Raw genomic sequence first — 15,291 nt, 5'->3', positions numbered from 1 at the left:
GTTTTTCAGATGCTGAACTTTTATTACCCTACCACGCTATTGGAAAATGTTCAAAATGCTAAATATAAAAGTGTGTTTAATAAAACACTTAAAAGCTAGCTGCTTAAATGTCTGATGGTTGTTGGGAGTAATGGTGCAGCTGTGCACCACTAGAACTAGTGAGGAAATTAGAAAATATTAGTCAACAGTTTCAGAAATTATATTAAATATGTTAGGTCTGTGAGTTTACTGTGGTTTGTATGTCTTCTTCTAAAGCTTTTAATTGAGAATGTGGTATTAAACATAAGATTAAAATGTATGTTTTGGCAAATTCAAACTGTTTAATCAAATGTCAACTTTCTAAACTGAACATTATGAAAAACAGACGACATTACAAATGCTGTGGCTCTCATCTAAGTATAAGCAGAGAAAAATATTTTTATTCTATTTTTGCTACAGTCTTGCTGCTACAGCTGTACACAGATGATTGCAGTCAAAACCTTATGTCCAGAAACATCAGACTTGAGTGTCAGAAGTCAAGAGGGCACCTAGTGTAATTTCCAGAAATGTTAGGAGCTCACATATCCTACAGTGCAGATAGTAGCAGAAGGCATTCAGGCAACATTATTTAGACATTTGGACATGTGTTTAAATATTAAGCTCCTGCATTTCAAAATTTCATTCTACCTACTTATTGAGTAGAATCAACTTCATCTCAATGGGTTCTTTATAAAGCACTGTGAGGCTCATGCAAATGCTGCAGTATTGATACAGAAATCATTTGACATTTTTTGAACTCAAAAGAGCTGATAGGGAAAGTAAATCAGTGTGTGTCACTCATAAGTAAAATAACCAGTTTTTTTACCCTGTGTCTACACTAGTAGAGGTGATGGCCTAGAATAAGTTAGGTCCCTTGTTCAGTAAAGCACAAATCATGCTTTAACGTGAGTGGAAATTGTACTTGGTGTGCCACCTTAAATATACTTACTTTCTTTCCAAAATTGAAATTTATTTTATGGAGGCAAAAAAAGCCCCAAATGTCCCAAGATGCAAAGATTTTTCTGCCTTCACTCTTTCACGAGTGTTACATGAAAATGAACCAAGCTGTGTGATTTCACTTGATTTCACTTAATCATTCCAGAAGAGACTTGATAATCCAGCAGATCAAAAGATCTGGGATTCTTGTTTATGATTTCCCCAAATGTTCCATACTGCATAAGCCTTCTTGAAAGCAATTTGAGCATCACTTTGGGTGCAGAACTGCAGCCAGGGCGATGTGGAGGACAGGACTTCAGGGTTACTCCGGGTCATGCTGTTGCAAGCTGAACGCAGGATTTGACCTTCTGTGTCAAATAGAATGCAACATTAATACTCTGCTATTGAACTGGTGGCAACTTAAATGCTGCTGAATGATGAATCAGCTTTCTAGCTGTAGAAAAGGGCTTAAGTCACATATTGAATTAATTTATAAAGAGATAGCTGTTTATTTACTTTCAGTGCAGTTCATTTGTCACTTTTAAACTCACCAACTCTATTGGCTTATGTTCTGTCTCTCCTGAAATTTGTGAAGGTAAGCAGGAGTGTGAAGTATAAGAAATCAATATTTTTGGCTGCTGCCTTAATGAAAAGATGACTGCAGCATCCATTATAATCATTAGGATATAAACTGGGCCAAATTCATCCTGATGCATGATCAGGCTGGACTGCAAGCGTGTGCTTTCAGCAAAATTCTGCTCAAGAGCATTATTTTTATTTTTCTGAAATACTGCATGTTAATGATGTTGCCCTGTGTATTGAGTGAGACGTGCTTTTGCTCCCTGAGGCACATTGATACTGAGGAGTTGAAATGAGGAGAAGAAGGCCTTCATGATGGATACACACTGCACCATGCAGCTGCACATTTGTTGTCATGGTGGCTTCTTCCACTACAGATGTATATAGGTGCATCTTGGTGGATCTGGAAAAAATGAGGCTCAGGGGAGATCTTCTCACTCTACAACTGCCTGAAAGGAGCTTGTAGTGAGGTGGGATTCAGTCTGTTCTCCAAGTAACAAGTGTCAGGACAAGAAGAAATGGCCAGGAGAGGTTTAGATTGGATGTTAAGGGAAATGTATTCACTGAAAGAGCCATGAAGCATTGGAACAGGCTGCCGAGGGATATGGTGGAATCACCATGTCTGAAAGTGTTCAAAAAGTGTGTGGATGTTGCACTCATGGCTATGGCTTAGTGATGGACTTTGCAGTGCTGGGTTAATGGCTGGACTCCGTGATCTTGGAGGTCTTGTCAAAGTTAAATGATTCTATGGTTCTGTGATCTGTCTCCACCAAGCTTGATCTAGCTTTTGGTGTGGGTTCCACAACAGGCTATTCTCCATTCAGGTTAGAAGAGTAGATTGCAGACAGCAAGCTTGGGACTCTTCTCTGTATTGGTCCTCATGGATCCTTTTGCACAGTGTACATATGCAAATCTGGGAGCTGTTGTAGTTTGGTAAGAGATGTACCATGGGGTGAGCCTGGAATTTCCTTCCTACAGTGTTGCTCTTTGCCTCATATAGAATTATATATAATAATCTAATCTAATATAATATAATATATCATATAGAATTGATTTGGAAGATTATTGTTGTTACAGCATTCACTGCTAAATATACCAGTTCATACCAGAAGCATAGAAAGTATTTGCCAGCTAGAAGTGTGAATCACTTCTAAATTTGCTTCAGTGGATTTATTTTCCATTTCCAGGAGTCAGAGTCAGTACAAACCTGTAAATAAATAGAAAGTCTCCTGAAGTGGATTGCTCCAGTTCCTGACCTTTCAACTCCATCTGTGGTTTTCCACTACCTTAGAAAATGAAATTTCTCATTGGTTTAGAAGTCAGTCATGATTCATAGCTAAAAATCTGGTTTCAGACTTTTCTAGAGGTTAAAAAAAAAATGGAGGAACATTTTTTTATTTCTTGACTGTTGATATAATGTTGCAAACGTGCCTTTTAAAAAACATGAACTGAGGAGCATATAATGTGATCCTTCTGTCTCCTGTTCAGAACTGACAGGGTTTTTTGGGGTGTTTTTTTTTGTTTGTTTGTTTTTGGGGTTTATGTTCCTTTTCTTGGACTACAGATATGTAATCTGTTATAAAATACGGTTGTCTACAATGAGAACTCATCATTGCAGGGTTCTTCAACTCAACAGAAGGAAACAAGCAACTGGGAAACATGATTCATTTCACCCTAATGTAAAAATATGAAGTAAGTTGGGTAAATCATGCTCTAAAAATGTGCAAAGGTCCTTGTGAGACTAGCTCAGGTAGAAGTCTACACTGAGTGCCTTGCTTGGGTGAGACATAGCCCATCCCTGTTAACTCTGAACAAGAATATATACTGTCAGCCTTATTGCTAGGTAATTTGTTATGACTCCTCTCTACTAGATTCATGGTTTTAATCTAATTCTAGGAATCACCTTTCATTCCGAAACCCACACATAAGTGCACTTAGAGAAATAAAAAGTGGAAAAAAGGTTTTTAATAGTATAGGGGTGAGAGTAATGTAAATAATAGTTGATGATTTTTCATTTTCTGACAATACAGTGTTAGAGCATCCCACCCTATTTTCTATGTATAGAAATCTATAGAAATTGATCAATATCTGATATTTTGATTTTGTAGAAGTGACTAGTAACCTTCCTCTTGTGCAACTGTGGTGCTACAGAGACACTGGAGCCATTTCCTCATCTTTAGTACTGCTTCCTGCCTGGTGTGCATCTCCACTCTCTTTTCCAGTCTGATAATTGCAGTTCCTTAGAAGAAAATTAGGTAAAACCCACTCCTATTACTCCAGATTGTTGTGACACAAAATGATCAGAGGTGTGGCAAAATTCCAAAAATTTTGTGGAATGAGGGTGTGCTCTGAGTTTCCATCACAGGTTAGCTCTCATAGTTGTGACTACTCTTGTGGAAATGGTCTCTGTCAGAGGTCCTACACTGCCTTATTCAAAACCTGGATTTTCTTAGCTGTGGTGTATACACCCTCATAGTGCTGATACCACAGCAAAGCGGTGTATTTTTGTTGTTGCAGGAGTTGGTGATGAGTCAAACAAATGCATATGGGTTTATGATACCACCTGCCTTGGGAGACTAAATACCATCTATCAGAACCCTTTTTTCTGGCTGCAGTGAAGATCTGAACAACTAGTGGGAGTTCCTGGCTTCTTGAAAGGTTGAGTTAGATGAGATCAGGCCTAAATGCAGGAATCCTCCTTCTCATTTTTTTGATGATTTGTAGTTCAGCTAAAGTGCATTTTTACTCTAGCTCCACTTTTTAGTCTGGTATCTGTTTCTACATGTAGAATGTAACAGCTTGGTACTCAAAGAGTTTCTTTATTTACCCTTATGCTATCCATGGATGTGCTGGTAATAAGAAATGATAAAATTGAGTTCTAGAGGAGCAGAGAGATGAGACAAAATCAGCATCTTCTGCTGCAGGTGCTTCTGTAGGGTTTGTCAGAGTTGATGGAGCAGCATCCTGACATGCAAAGAATTACTAACTCCACTGCACAGGTGGGAAAACTGAAGCAACAAATTTTTTACTTGCATAGAAAGCACAGAAACATCTTATGTCCTGATGAAATGAAACACGAAGATAAAACAGTGGTGTTAATGAAATGCTTACGGGATCTTTAATGTTCTTGCAAATCCCATGAGCACAGACTTAAGGAATGCTTTCAGAACTTATTTTATTTCCTAGGGTTGTTCAGGAACCTGAGTACTCTAACTTTCATTAGAAGTTTAAATTTAGGCATTAGCTGACACTAATTTCTAACCCTGTGGAGTAGCTCTGATAAGAATGCAAGCTGTAGGTGACCCTGTTAGCTTAATATCTTTAGGTATTTCAGCCCTGAAATTCACATTAACAAGCCAGTCCTGTCTTTCACAGTGGTGAAAGCTTAAAGGTACTGTTAAATGGAGGTAGAGTTCAAATTGTTACAGACTCCATGGTTTTATTTATGGTGTTTAGGATAATGACCTGATCTTCTGATTGGATACCTCAAAAGTGATAGAAATTCCTGACAAACTGTGGCTGGAGAAGGAAGTTGATTCTGGAAAACCCTAATCATGTCTTCAAATGACTCATAATAAAAACTAGAAACACCAGATTATATAGTTTACAATAAACCAGACAGAGACTTGCCTTCACAGTTCCATCTATTTGGCAGAAAGGAACGAATTTACTGCTTCAGACTCCTTGCATCTTGTTGCTGTCTCCTAAAATAGTTTTCAGTTACCGTGTGTGCATGTTGAAGGACTACTACGATTTGAGTGGTTTGATAATATTTATGTGGGACCATTGCTAGCGTTTCCTCAGAACAAAGTAAATGAAAATAATTTGTGATACATATTTTCCTCCCTCTCGGTCATTTAATTTTATGGGGGCATGTAGGAGCCAGTGGGTGGATTTGGGTAGACTCACTGGCAGGATTTAATTCACTGTAGAACTTGGAGACACTAGTATTACAGATATTCTTCATCTTCCTAGATAGTGTAGGCAAATTTCATTACCCAGAGACAGTATTTTGGAGCCTCTTTATTATCCCAGGCTTCTAAACCCAGTTATCAAGGTAACTTCAGGCTACACCACAAGAGACGTGCTAGCGGGTGCTGCTGGGAGGTGGCTTGGGAAAAGAGGGTTGCTCACAGGGGAGGCACTTGGATGGAGCAGGCACTCATGACGAGATCATCAGCCCTCAGCCTGTCCATAGTGTGTCTCCTGAGCAGCCTTTTTGGGGAGGGGTGTGCAAGATGGATCACAGAGCACAGTCCTGGCCAGAATCTGGTCTGTCAGCCTGTGTCTGTGTCAGGCAGGAATGAAGCATTCCTGAGAGCAGCTATTTCTGAGCCTGTGGTTCTGTGTTACCATTGTTCTGTGAGTTATCTCTGGCAGCCTTTAACAGTGGAAGTGTTTCTTCACAGAAGATTTCTACTTTTAGGACAACAATCACTAACACTTTTATTTTTCTTTCAAATTAGTTGTGGTAGAAAGCCAATGTTTTTTATACAAATTCTGTGTCTGTGTGTTTATAATTTCCCTGTCATTTCTAGATGTAAATTAGTAAAGAACAAGGCTTGTCTTAGTTTCACTGGAACAAGTTTGTTTTTTTCTAATAATATGAACCCTAAAACAGTGCATCATCTTATGAAAATATTTGCTTTTAAAAGCTCTGAGTATCATTCTGACATACTTTCAAAGTTTCCGAAGTGAGGCCAGTCATGCAGAATTGTTTTATTAACGCTGTTCAGCTCTCTAGGCTTTATACCCCATAAACCAGCTCACAACATACAGTTTTTATAGCTAGCTGTAATTTGCATGCTTTCCCTTCTTTGGAAAATGTTTAGAGAATCTCCTTTATTATTCAGGATGCTCCTGGTGATAGGACATTTTGTCTCAATCTCCGAGTAGTTTATTTATTAATAAAGAAATGTGTAGTCTGTATTTCCTCCTGTCACCCTTTATTACCCTTGAGAGATGTTTCCAAGAGCGTTTTGTATTATATATTCTGTTATTCACTTCCTTAGTGTATAATCCCAGAAGTGACCTCTATATTAGCTCATGCATCATCATCCATTAAATTATACCCAGGTGCTTCTGCAGGAAGCTTATCTCCAAGGTGCCATCAAAGGAACCAAGCCACAAGGTAGAGAGTTAGATGATACTAGAGGGAAATTGACTTCCAGTGTCTGGTGATCAGTCTGAGCACATGAGCACCAGCTTTATCCTGGCATCAGTTCAGACCATGAGCAGTAATTCATGGTAGTTCAGAGGAAACTGGAGAAAAATCCATTTCAGCTGTTCCAAAGCGCCAGTGGAAGCCAAAGACATTGAGAAGCGATGTTGTTCATGCAAAAGTGTGAGCTTACGAGCACGTGGAGGGCAATATGGGCACTCCTCTCTTCCAGGGATATACAAAGGAGGATGTTTGGACAATGTCTGAGGTTACATGGAGCCATTTTGTTGCGCTGCCTAATCCTTTCCTGTAACAAGTCCAAGAGAGAGAAATCTCCGCTGGCCAAGAAAATTGAGGATGCGTTTTGTTGTCTGACCTTGCAGCAGGTTGTGTGGCTTTTTAGGGAACAGTAGGACTGGACAGAGTTAATCAGGAATTTGTGGAGCTGGTTTGGAGTGATAACACCGGACTGATTACATATCTCTTCCTCTGCTTGAATACGTAGGTAGGCTCAAGGATTTACCTTGGAAGCTGGATTAGAGGGTACTTTTTATAAAGCTGTTTTCAGTTCAAGGGCTATGAGTAATAGTTAATCAGTCAGTTGCTTGAAAAGCTTTTCCAAGCTTTCATTGCTCTTATTGCTAAAAATTGTGTCATATTTTATGGCTGTTTGGATAATTTCAGTTTTCAAGTCTTGGAACTTCTTAGGTGTTTGCCAACAAGGTAAAAATAAAATAAAATTAAAAAGCCCTTCCACTGTCAGATCTCTTTGAATTCACATATACATGTTTACCTGAAAATAGATGTTTGGAGATGAGCTTCTGTAGCTCATGGAACAGATTCTTTTAATCTGTAGTCTGCTGTTTAATGTAAACATCTTTATTGCATTTTATACACTTATGGTGTCTTATTAGCATTGAAGTGTTGCCAGTAAGAAATAACTGAGAGAAAGCCAAACAGAGTGCATGCGGGGAGGGGTTTTCATTGCAGTTGGTTTCCATTAGGTGTTTGCACTAATACATCTCCGTGTGTCTGAGTGAAGCTGTCCGCTGGCATTGACCAGGTCGTTTTGTCCAGGGTGAACTAAAGGGGTAAATCAGATTCAGTTGTGGCAAGAAGTTTGTCACAAGTGTTGCTGCAGTGTTCCACCAGAGTGGGAAGATGTAGGACTTCGTTTCCTCCATACAGAGAGCTGTGGCACATGCCAGCACATCCCCCGCCTAAACGACTGGGAATATCAGGGTGTGCTGTGGCACTTGCCCACCCCTCCAGTGAGACACGTGTTGACTTTTTGCTCTTAGATGTCTCAGCTTTGCAGCTGTTACCCACTGGAGACAGTCTGGTTACCACAACCCCCCTCGAGGGGGAGGCAGCCTGCAGCTACTTCTCTTGGGAAATGCTTTCCAATTACTTTGATGATAATCTTGGAGTTGAGCAAAATGTGGTCACTGTACATGAGCAGCAGTTCTTCAAGGTGATGGACGGGAAAGGTGAGAGCAATCTCATTGTGTGTGGTTTCAACAGCTCTCTGCTTCCACAGTGTGATGGCGAGGTCTGCCTATCTTTCACAGCTGAAGCTTTTGGTTTTTCAGTTTTGGTAAAATATGCGTAGCAAATTAATTTCTGATTTTATATATTTGAGGCCCATAATGAATTTTATGCATCTTTATTTGGGGATTTTTCATCTTCATTTGAAAATTCTATTGAGAATCTGTGTTCAGGAAATGTAACTTTACACACAATCATTAATTTTGTCATTAAAAATAGTTTTGGTTCTCACCAGTGGTTCATTTTGTAGGGTAAAGATTTGGCAAAAAGAAGAAAATAAACTGTTACTGTTAACCAGTTAAATTTTTTTCCCCCAAAATCTTTATTTTTACAACAGAATAACTGTGGGATTTAATTAAATTTTCCAGAATACTTCATAGTCCCAGAACACCTTTCATCTAAAGTACACAAATTATTTTCCACATTTTAATGAAGAAAGCTCTTTGATGTACAATGCTTATGTGGTTTCCATTTTACTGAAAGGTGTAGATAAATTAATAGTTTGAGATGTTTTTCTCCTTTTTGGAAGCAGGGGAATGACAATGCACAAATTCATTAAAAGAAAGCCGTGGCAACCTCAGGTGTTTGGCACCTCCGTGATGAAGCTGTACTTAGCCACAGCAAAGAGTGGTGGATGGGGTAGATTCTTCTGAGTCCCAGCAAGTCATTCCACATGAGACCACCCTTCTTTCATGGTACAGGATCTTGGAGCTGGTTTAAAAGGGTTGGATTTTACCATTTCTTTTTGAGATAGTTTATAAGAATGAACTGGTTTGATTGCTCTGCTCTACTTCCACTGGATATATTAGTTTGTTTTGGTATTTTACTTTGCTTTAATTACCATTTAACAATAACTCTTTGATGATGGCAGGTTGTAGGGTAAGCCATCATCAGTGATTAATGCAGCTTCCTCTGGGGTGATTACCTTCTGTTTTGCTGTGGGGGAAAGAGCAGTGGATAGCCACAAGCACCAGCAGCGAGGGTCAGTCCAGGGGTAAACAGAGTCCCTGGGCTGCCCATGGGACTGGCAGCTGGACAGAAACCTCGGCCAGCCTTTGTGGCTGATTCTTCTGGGTGGCACTGAGTGGTCTGAGTTGCTGTGGGGGCCTTCCCAGTATGGGGCAGACTTCCCAGTACGGAGCAGCCTCCCTCACTTCACCCTCTCCCAGCACTGCCCTTCAGAGACACTTGCCTCTCTCTTCTCTTTAAGGAAGTCCTGAAAGCAGCAGATTGAGCCCCTGTGAGCTACGGGTGCAGCTTCCATTGGAAACCTAACAAACATTTAATGTGCTATTTTCACTCCCACAGTACCAGGGTAGGGCAGGCTGTTCTGTGCCTTCTGTACCTCAAATGAGTGCTGCATCTTCATCTCCACGAGGAGCAGTTGCATCAGCCATTTGCTAATGAGATGAGATGCTTTTTGCAAGTGTGTGGCTCCTTTGCAACCCAGTGTGGCTCTGCCTTTAATGAGGCTTTTTGGAACATTCGGTGTGGGCAGTAGCTCAGTGTGGGTAGCAAGCAGCTTCTGAGGTACAGAGTGTCATGCTGGAGACACGCACAATAATCAAAAAGGAAAGATTGTGCCGATAGTGACATTTGTAGAGGAGATGGGGGCTATTTATGAGGCAAGGCCAGGACTGGCATTTAGCTGTGCTGGCTGAAGGGTAAATAGCAAAATCTGTTTCATAAAGGTGACCTAATGAATTTAGGACTGCTGATTCTGAAGTTTGTCCCTCCATCAGTTTATTATTGAGACCCGTAGTAGCTTCCTTCTGAAAACGTAAGGTAATATTTAAATAATGTTGAAATTCTTTCAGCCATAAAGATTGAATTTGTTGATGGTGGAAGTGGAAAAAACCATTCAGCTGGTGGATATTGCAAAGTGCTCTACTGTATTGTTAGGAGCACAGAAGGGTTCCTGTTGTCTTTGTGTAAACATATCAGTGTTTAAAACTTTTTGCATATGCTTCTTCTCTTTCATGGGGATTTCCTTTAATTGCTTAATCTCTCATAATGAACATTAATCTGTCACTGGCAAAGATAAAATCCAGCTAATTCTCAGAAAATCTGTTTTTCTGTCTCTGTACCCACAAATTAAAACTCATAACAGTTGGAAGCTCTATCTAGACATTGAATGTGGTCAGAAATAACTGTGTGGTCACACTGTCAATCATAATCCAGTACACTTTAACAAGTGGGTTTGGACTTTCCTGGCAAGTCCTTGGAGGGCATGGGGAGCTCTGGTAAAGGGGCCCTGGATCCCCTTTCCCTGGTCACCTGGATCTAGGAGACACAGTCTTACTGGTAGGGTTCCTAAAGGGTTGATGTATACACAAAAAAAGCCCCAGCCAAGCAAACTTAACAACAAGCTTTTGCAACTTGAATTGCTTCTGAAGAATCCCATGTTTTCAATTAAAAAAGGCTGTGATTGCCACTCCCTTTATACCTGGCGTTTATCTGTTCTGACAGCAGCAGAGGCAGCCCACTCCTGGTCCTGAGTGCTGTTCCTACTACCTCCCCTCAGTGGCTCTGTTTTTTCCCACAGCCACCGGTGAAACAGCTCAAGGAAGCCACGAAGGAAGAACTCATCTTTTTTTTTTGAGGAAGAGAGTGGGGGGATCAGCTCAGTGGTTGCATTTATGGGCCTTGCAAGCACGAGCCATTTTGGTAGAGCTAGAGAAGGAGATCAGGGGCAAAGCAAAGTATTGCATTGCTGTTTTGATGCTTGTGGCCATGTGGATTTGGGAACATCCACAGAGCTGCAGTGATGTAATTCATGTCATTGAAATTCATACTGAGACATAGTAGACATTTACTTGTCAATATGGGAAATTTGTAACTCCCTGCTTTGTAGAAGTTGCTTGGTGAAGAGTCGACCTTTAAACCAGAAGTGAATTTAGCACGATGGAGGAATTTCTTGGAAATAACACATGCAAGAGCTGCTGCTTTGTCCTGGCTTTGGTGGGGAAGGGATGAGTGTGCTAATGTGGGGATTTGGTGTGTTAGCTGATTGGGATTCTTGTTTGCTGCGTGGTGTTTATGGTGTGGGTCCCAGAGCCTCAAGCTGAAATCACAAGTCAGAACAACTATCAGATGGCTAAAGCGGCTTACTGCATGTCACGGAGAGAGACAGAATCCCTCTGGCAGAATAACTAACCTTTTCATGCCTCACTTTACCTGTCTGTACAATAAGTCTAATGATCATCACATTGTCAAAGGCAGTTTTCTGCCAGTTGTGATACTTGCATGATTAATGGCTTTAAAATGCTGTGAGTGATTTTGGTGGAGACACGTATCAAAATGCAGTGTAGCAACTGGGTAATGCAGTCACTTGGTATTTGGAGGGTGTTTGAAGAGAAGTCCCTTCAGGAGTCGCTTCTTCCCAGTTTAATCTCCCAGGAGAACTGCAGAATCACAGTGACCTATTTAAGCCAGTACATTTATTCCAAATGATTAGCAATAGAAATGTTACACTGCACTGGACATATACAACAACCATGTGCTCATGTTGCTCAGTCATTCCTATCAGCCTTCCAGAGGTGAGTGATGCCTCAAATCCTGGCTCACTGCAGTGCTAGGTGGAAACAAAATGTTAAGTTTCAGGATCAAGTGAGAGAAATCCTTGCTGTTTCTCCCTGCATGCCGTAATTGCTGTGTCTCTGTTTGACCTGGCCAAGGGGCTGGCTGTGGCTTCGTGTTTCAAGTAGTCCTATGATGCATCATTTTAAATGGATAGAAAATGAAGCTACAGTATTGTTTTTAGCCATTTTTCCCAGTTGTGGAGCTGATAGCCATTGATGGATTGAGCTGTTGAACTTTTGCCTTGGGAAAGCATTCCTTTTAAGACATAATGGGAGACCATTTTGGTGGACTCAGAATTTTTTGGAGTTATGCTTCTGGCTTTCAGGTGCTGTGGGAGAAGGTCACTTCAGTATTCCTGAGACAGGTAATACTTTTTGTGATACCATACATAATTTATCGAGGGCACGTGCTAAGATGGGGCTCTGCTATTATCCAGTAGGAGAATTTTTGTGCCATATTGTCCCCTGGAAAGCAGGAGTACCTCCAGCCCAGCATGCTCGGCTGCAGGACAGCAGACAGAGCATGACAAAGCATGCCAGAAATGTGCAGGATTTGTGTCCATGCCATGGGTGCAGTGTGAATGTAGCAAGGATGGAAAGCTGTAGATGACAGCAAAGTGCAGCAGAAGCTCATTTGAAGATTTTATTTACCTAAGTAAGTAGTTCTGGCAGCTGCTAGCTAACTTGCCTTCTTGAGTATTTTCCATGTCAGTAAGGGGCATTGCCACAGTGTCCTCATTTTAAATCCAGTATGAGGCTCACCAGAAGCAACAGAAATTAATCTGAGCTACTAACTCCCATTTTTGGGTTTGGGGCCAGGAAGTTTGAGGCAGCATGCAGAAGCTGAGGGAGCAGATTAATGTTGCCTGCAGCAGGTGGTATTTTGGCTCAGAAATGTGCTGAAGGATGACGTGTCTACCATGGCTTCACTGCCTTGCCAAAACATTTGCTGTGTTTTATAGCATAGAAGGTGGTAGTTGTTTTAGGGAAGCATGCTCTGCCATTTCATATTCCTCCCATTTTGATTAAACTTATGACTTCTACCTCGCAAGCAGAGTTGCGGACTTCTTTATTTCATGTGATTCTTGACCTTCTCTGTTTTTCTTGGCTTTTTATGGTTTTATCTTCTTATGGAAGTGTTTCTTCCCAGTACAATCTTAATTTCAGGCAATTCCCCATCAAACCCCTGTTGTCTCTGCTTTGCACTGCTTTAACTCAAGAGCCAGTTGGGTGGGTTTTTTAAGTTTTTCATTAACTGGAGCTAAGCACAGGACTGGAAATACTCCTAAAGATTTCAGGAATCCTATCGTGATTTGGAATAATTTCATGTGTCAGTGTCACAGCCTGGCCCATCTGTATGAACAGGACTAGGTAATACAGGAAATAACTTATTTATTTAATGGAGGTACCTAAGGTTTAGGCAAATAGAAATAAAATTGATGCTACAGCCCTTGGTTGAGTTGTTTGATGTCACTGAAGTTTATTTTATTTATTGACTTATATATTCAAAAGATGTGGAATCTTTGGGACAGAAAATATTAAAAAGATGTTAAAGAGTTATTAGACTACATGGCAAACAAAAAAAAAAAAAGATTATTCTATCCCTAATAATTCATTTATTGGTTTTTTTTGTGTGAAAATGGCTTTGTGTTTCTAACCATCCAGAAAGGAAGTTGGTCTCTTGGTAGTGATACTGCTAATGGTGATAAGCAAATGCAACACAGAAAAAGTCATGCTGAAAGTAATGTTCCCTGGTCCTTGTCACCAGCCTCCGTTTTGACTTTTTCATTTGTGCTGGCAATGAGTGATGTTAAGAATGTCTCCTGGGCAACATACTGCCTGAATGGTGTGATTTATGGTCCACTATTTTAGAGAAACTGCAATATTCTGCTTCTTACTAAAGAGAGCTTTAAAAACATACAGAAGTTGGGGAAATATCTGTCTTTTAAAAACAAGATCTGTGAACGGATGTATGTGTCTATTCTGTCACCATACAGATGGGCAGAAAACATTTAGTTGTCATGGCAACAAAATGTATAGTGCCACAAATGAAAAAGAAATATATAAAAGAAAAGTATTTGTCTTGGCAGTTGTTATATCATGGCAGTAGCTGCTGAATTTGATTTTTATTGTCATGAAACTTCAACACAAAATCCTCCAGACCACATTTCTCCTTAATGCAGTATTTGTATCCTTTAGGCTTCCTGCAATTTGCCTTCAGATCTCTTTACTCTGGGAGGCATTGGCATTTTCATCTCTAGTTATTAATTTATATATGGTTTCTCTCTTGAATGAGCACGGGGCAGTGAGCAATAGATGGTTACCTCTGTTCTCATGAAGCAGCTCCTAGATGAGTTAACGTTTCTATTTTGTTGTTAACTGAGATTCCCATATTGTTTAGCGTGATGGGTTGTTCCCTTGATATTAGGGTGAAACAGGAACTGTTCAGGCTGTAATCAAAATTCCTGTATATCTGTATATAAAGTAAGCAGGAGAAAATAATGTAGCCTATTTGTATTATGCATTGGGATATTCTGTTCTAGGAAAATCAGCCTTTGAAAGTGAAATGATGCAATTCAAATGACTGTGTCGTGGTGGTGGCAAGGTCACTTTCCCATCAGCACGGAGTTGGGTTGTGCCAAGCACCTGCAGCCCTGTGGCAGTGGTGGGCCCTGAGGGTGGCCTTGGTTCCTCCATGATGTCTGAAATTGGTGTGCAAGCACCCATTGGGCCTGCCCCTGTGCCACTGCAGGGTGCTGCTGTTTTACCTGCGGCACAAGTACAAGATGCCAGCAGGAATTACGGTATTTGGTAATGAACACGGGAAGGAATAGTAGCAATTAAGTAACTGTCAATAGTCAACTCAAAGCCATCATCAAAACTCCTTTTTACTCCTGTGTCCTGCTAGATGCTTTAACTGCTTTTTAAGCTCTTCTCCAAAATAAATAAATTTTAAAAAATAAAAAAAAAAGAAGTGAGACTTGCTGGTGCCACTTGTTTGCTTTGTTGGTTTTGCATAATATTGCGAATGTTTAGGATGCATCCTCTTGGTCACTGCAACTGAGGTGCATAGCCAATTCCATTTAAATTACTTGTTTTTTTTCTTTAGCTGTTTGAAGCAGTGTTTCTTTTTTGGAATAATTAAAGAGAAAGCCAGGGTCTCTGAAGGTCAGAACTGTTTATAGCGCTCTTCCCTGCTTGGCTTTTGTTTTCACACTCACACACAAAAAAAATTATAATTAAAAAAAAAAAAAAAGGGATTTTAGGATTAGTTAATGTATTTACCCAGCCTTTAAAAGTTAATTTTCATGGGATAAAATGATCTTGTTTACAATATGTATAAAAAGATTAAAAGGAATTAATATAATTGTGTAAAACTGTAAGTAATCGCCTGCCTTCTTCTGTCAACATGTCGTATTCAGTTGAGTGGCACTTCCTATTTCTACTTTTTCTAAATTTCCAATTAAG

At 40.1% G+C, this 15,291-nt stretch overlaps 1 protein-coding gene across 1 annotated transcript in view; it reads left to right on the top strand.

Moving 5' to 3' along the window:
- Window positions 1–15,291, top strand: part of FAT3 (FAT atypical cadherin 3) — a 394,564-nt gene that overhangs the window by 91,117 nt on the left and 288,156 nt on the right. The gene's annotated exons all lie outside the window — the stretch shown is intronic.

Source organism: Cyanistes caeruleus, chromosome 3 (assembly GCF_971803275.1).
Source record: "Cyanistes caeruleus chromosome 3, bCyaCae1.hap1.1, whole genome shotgun sequence".
Taxonomy (NCBI): domain Eukaryota; kingdom Metazoa; phylum Chordata; class Aves; order Passeriformes; family Paridae; genus Cyanistes; species Cyanistes caeruleus.
The sequence above is the reverse complement of the archived record's forward strand: the minus strand, read 5'-3'. Positions and strand labels throughout refer to the sequence as shown.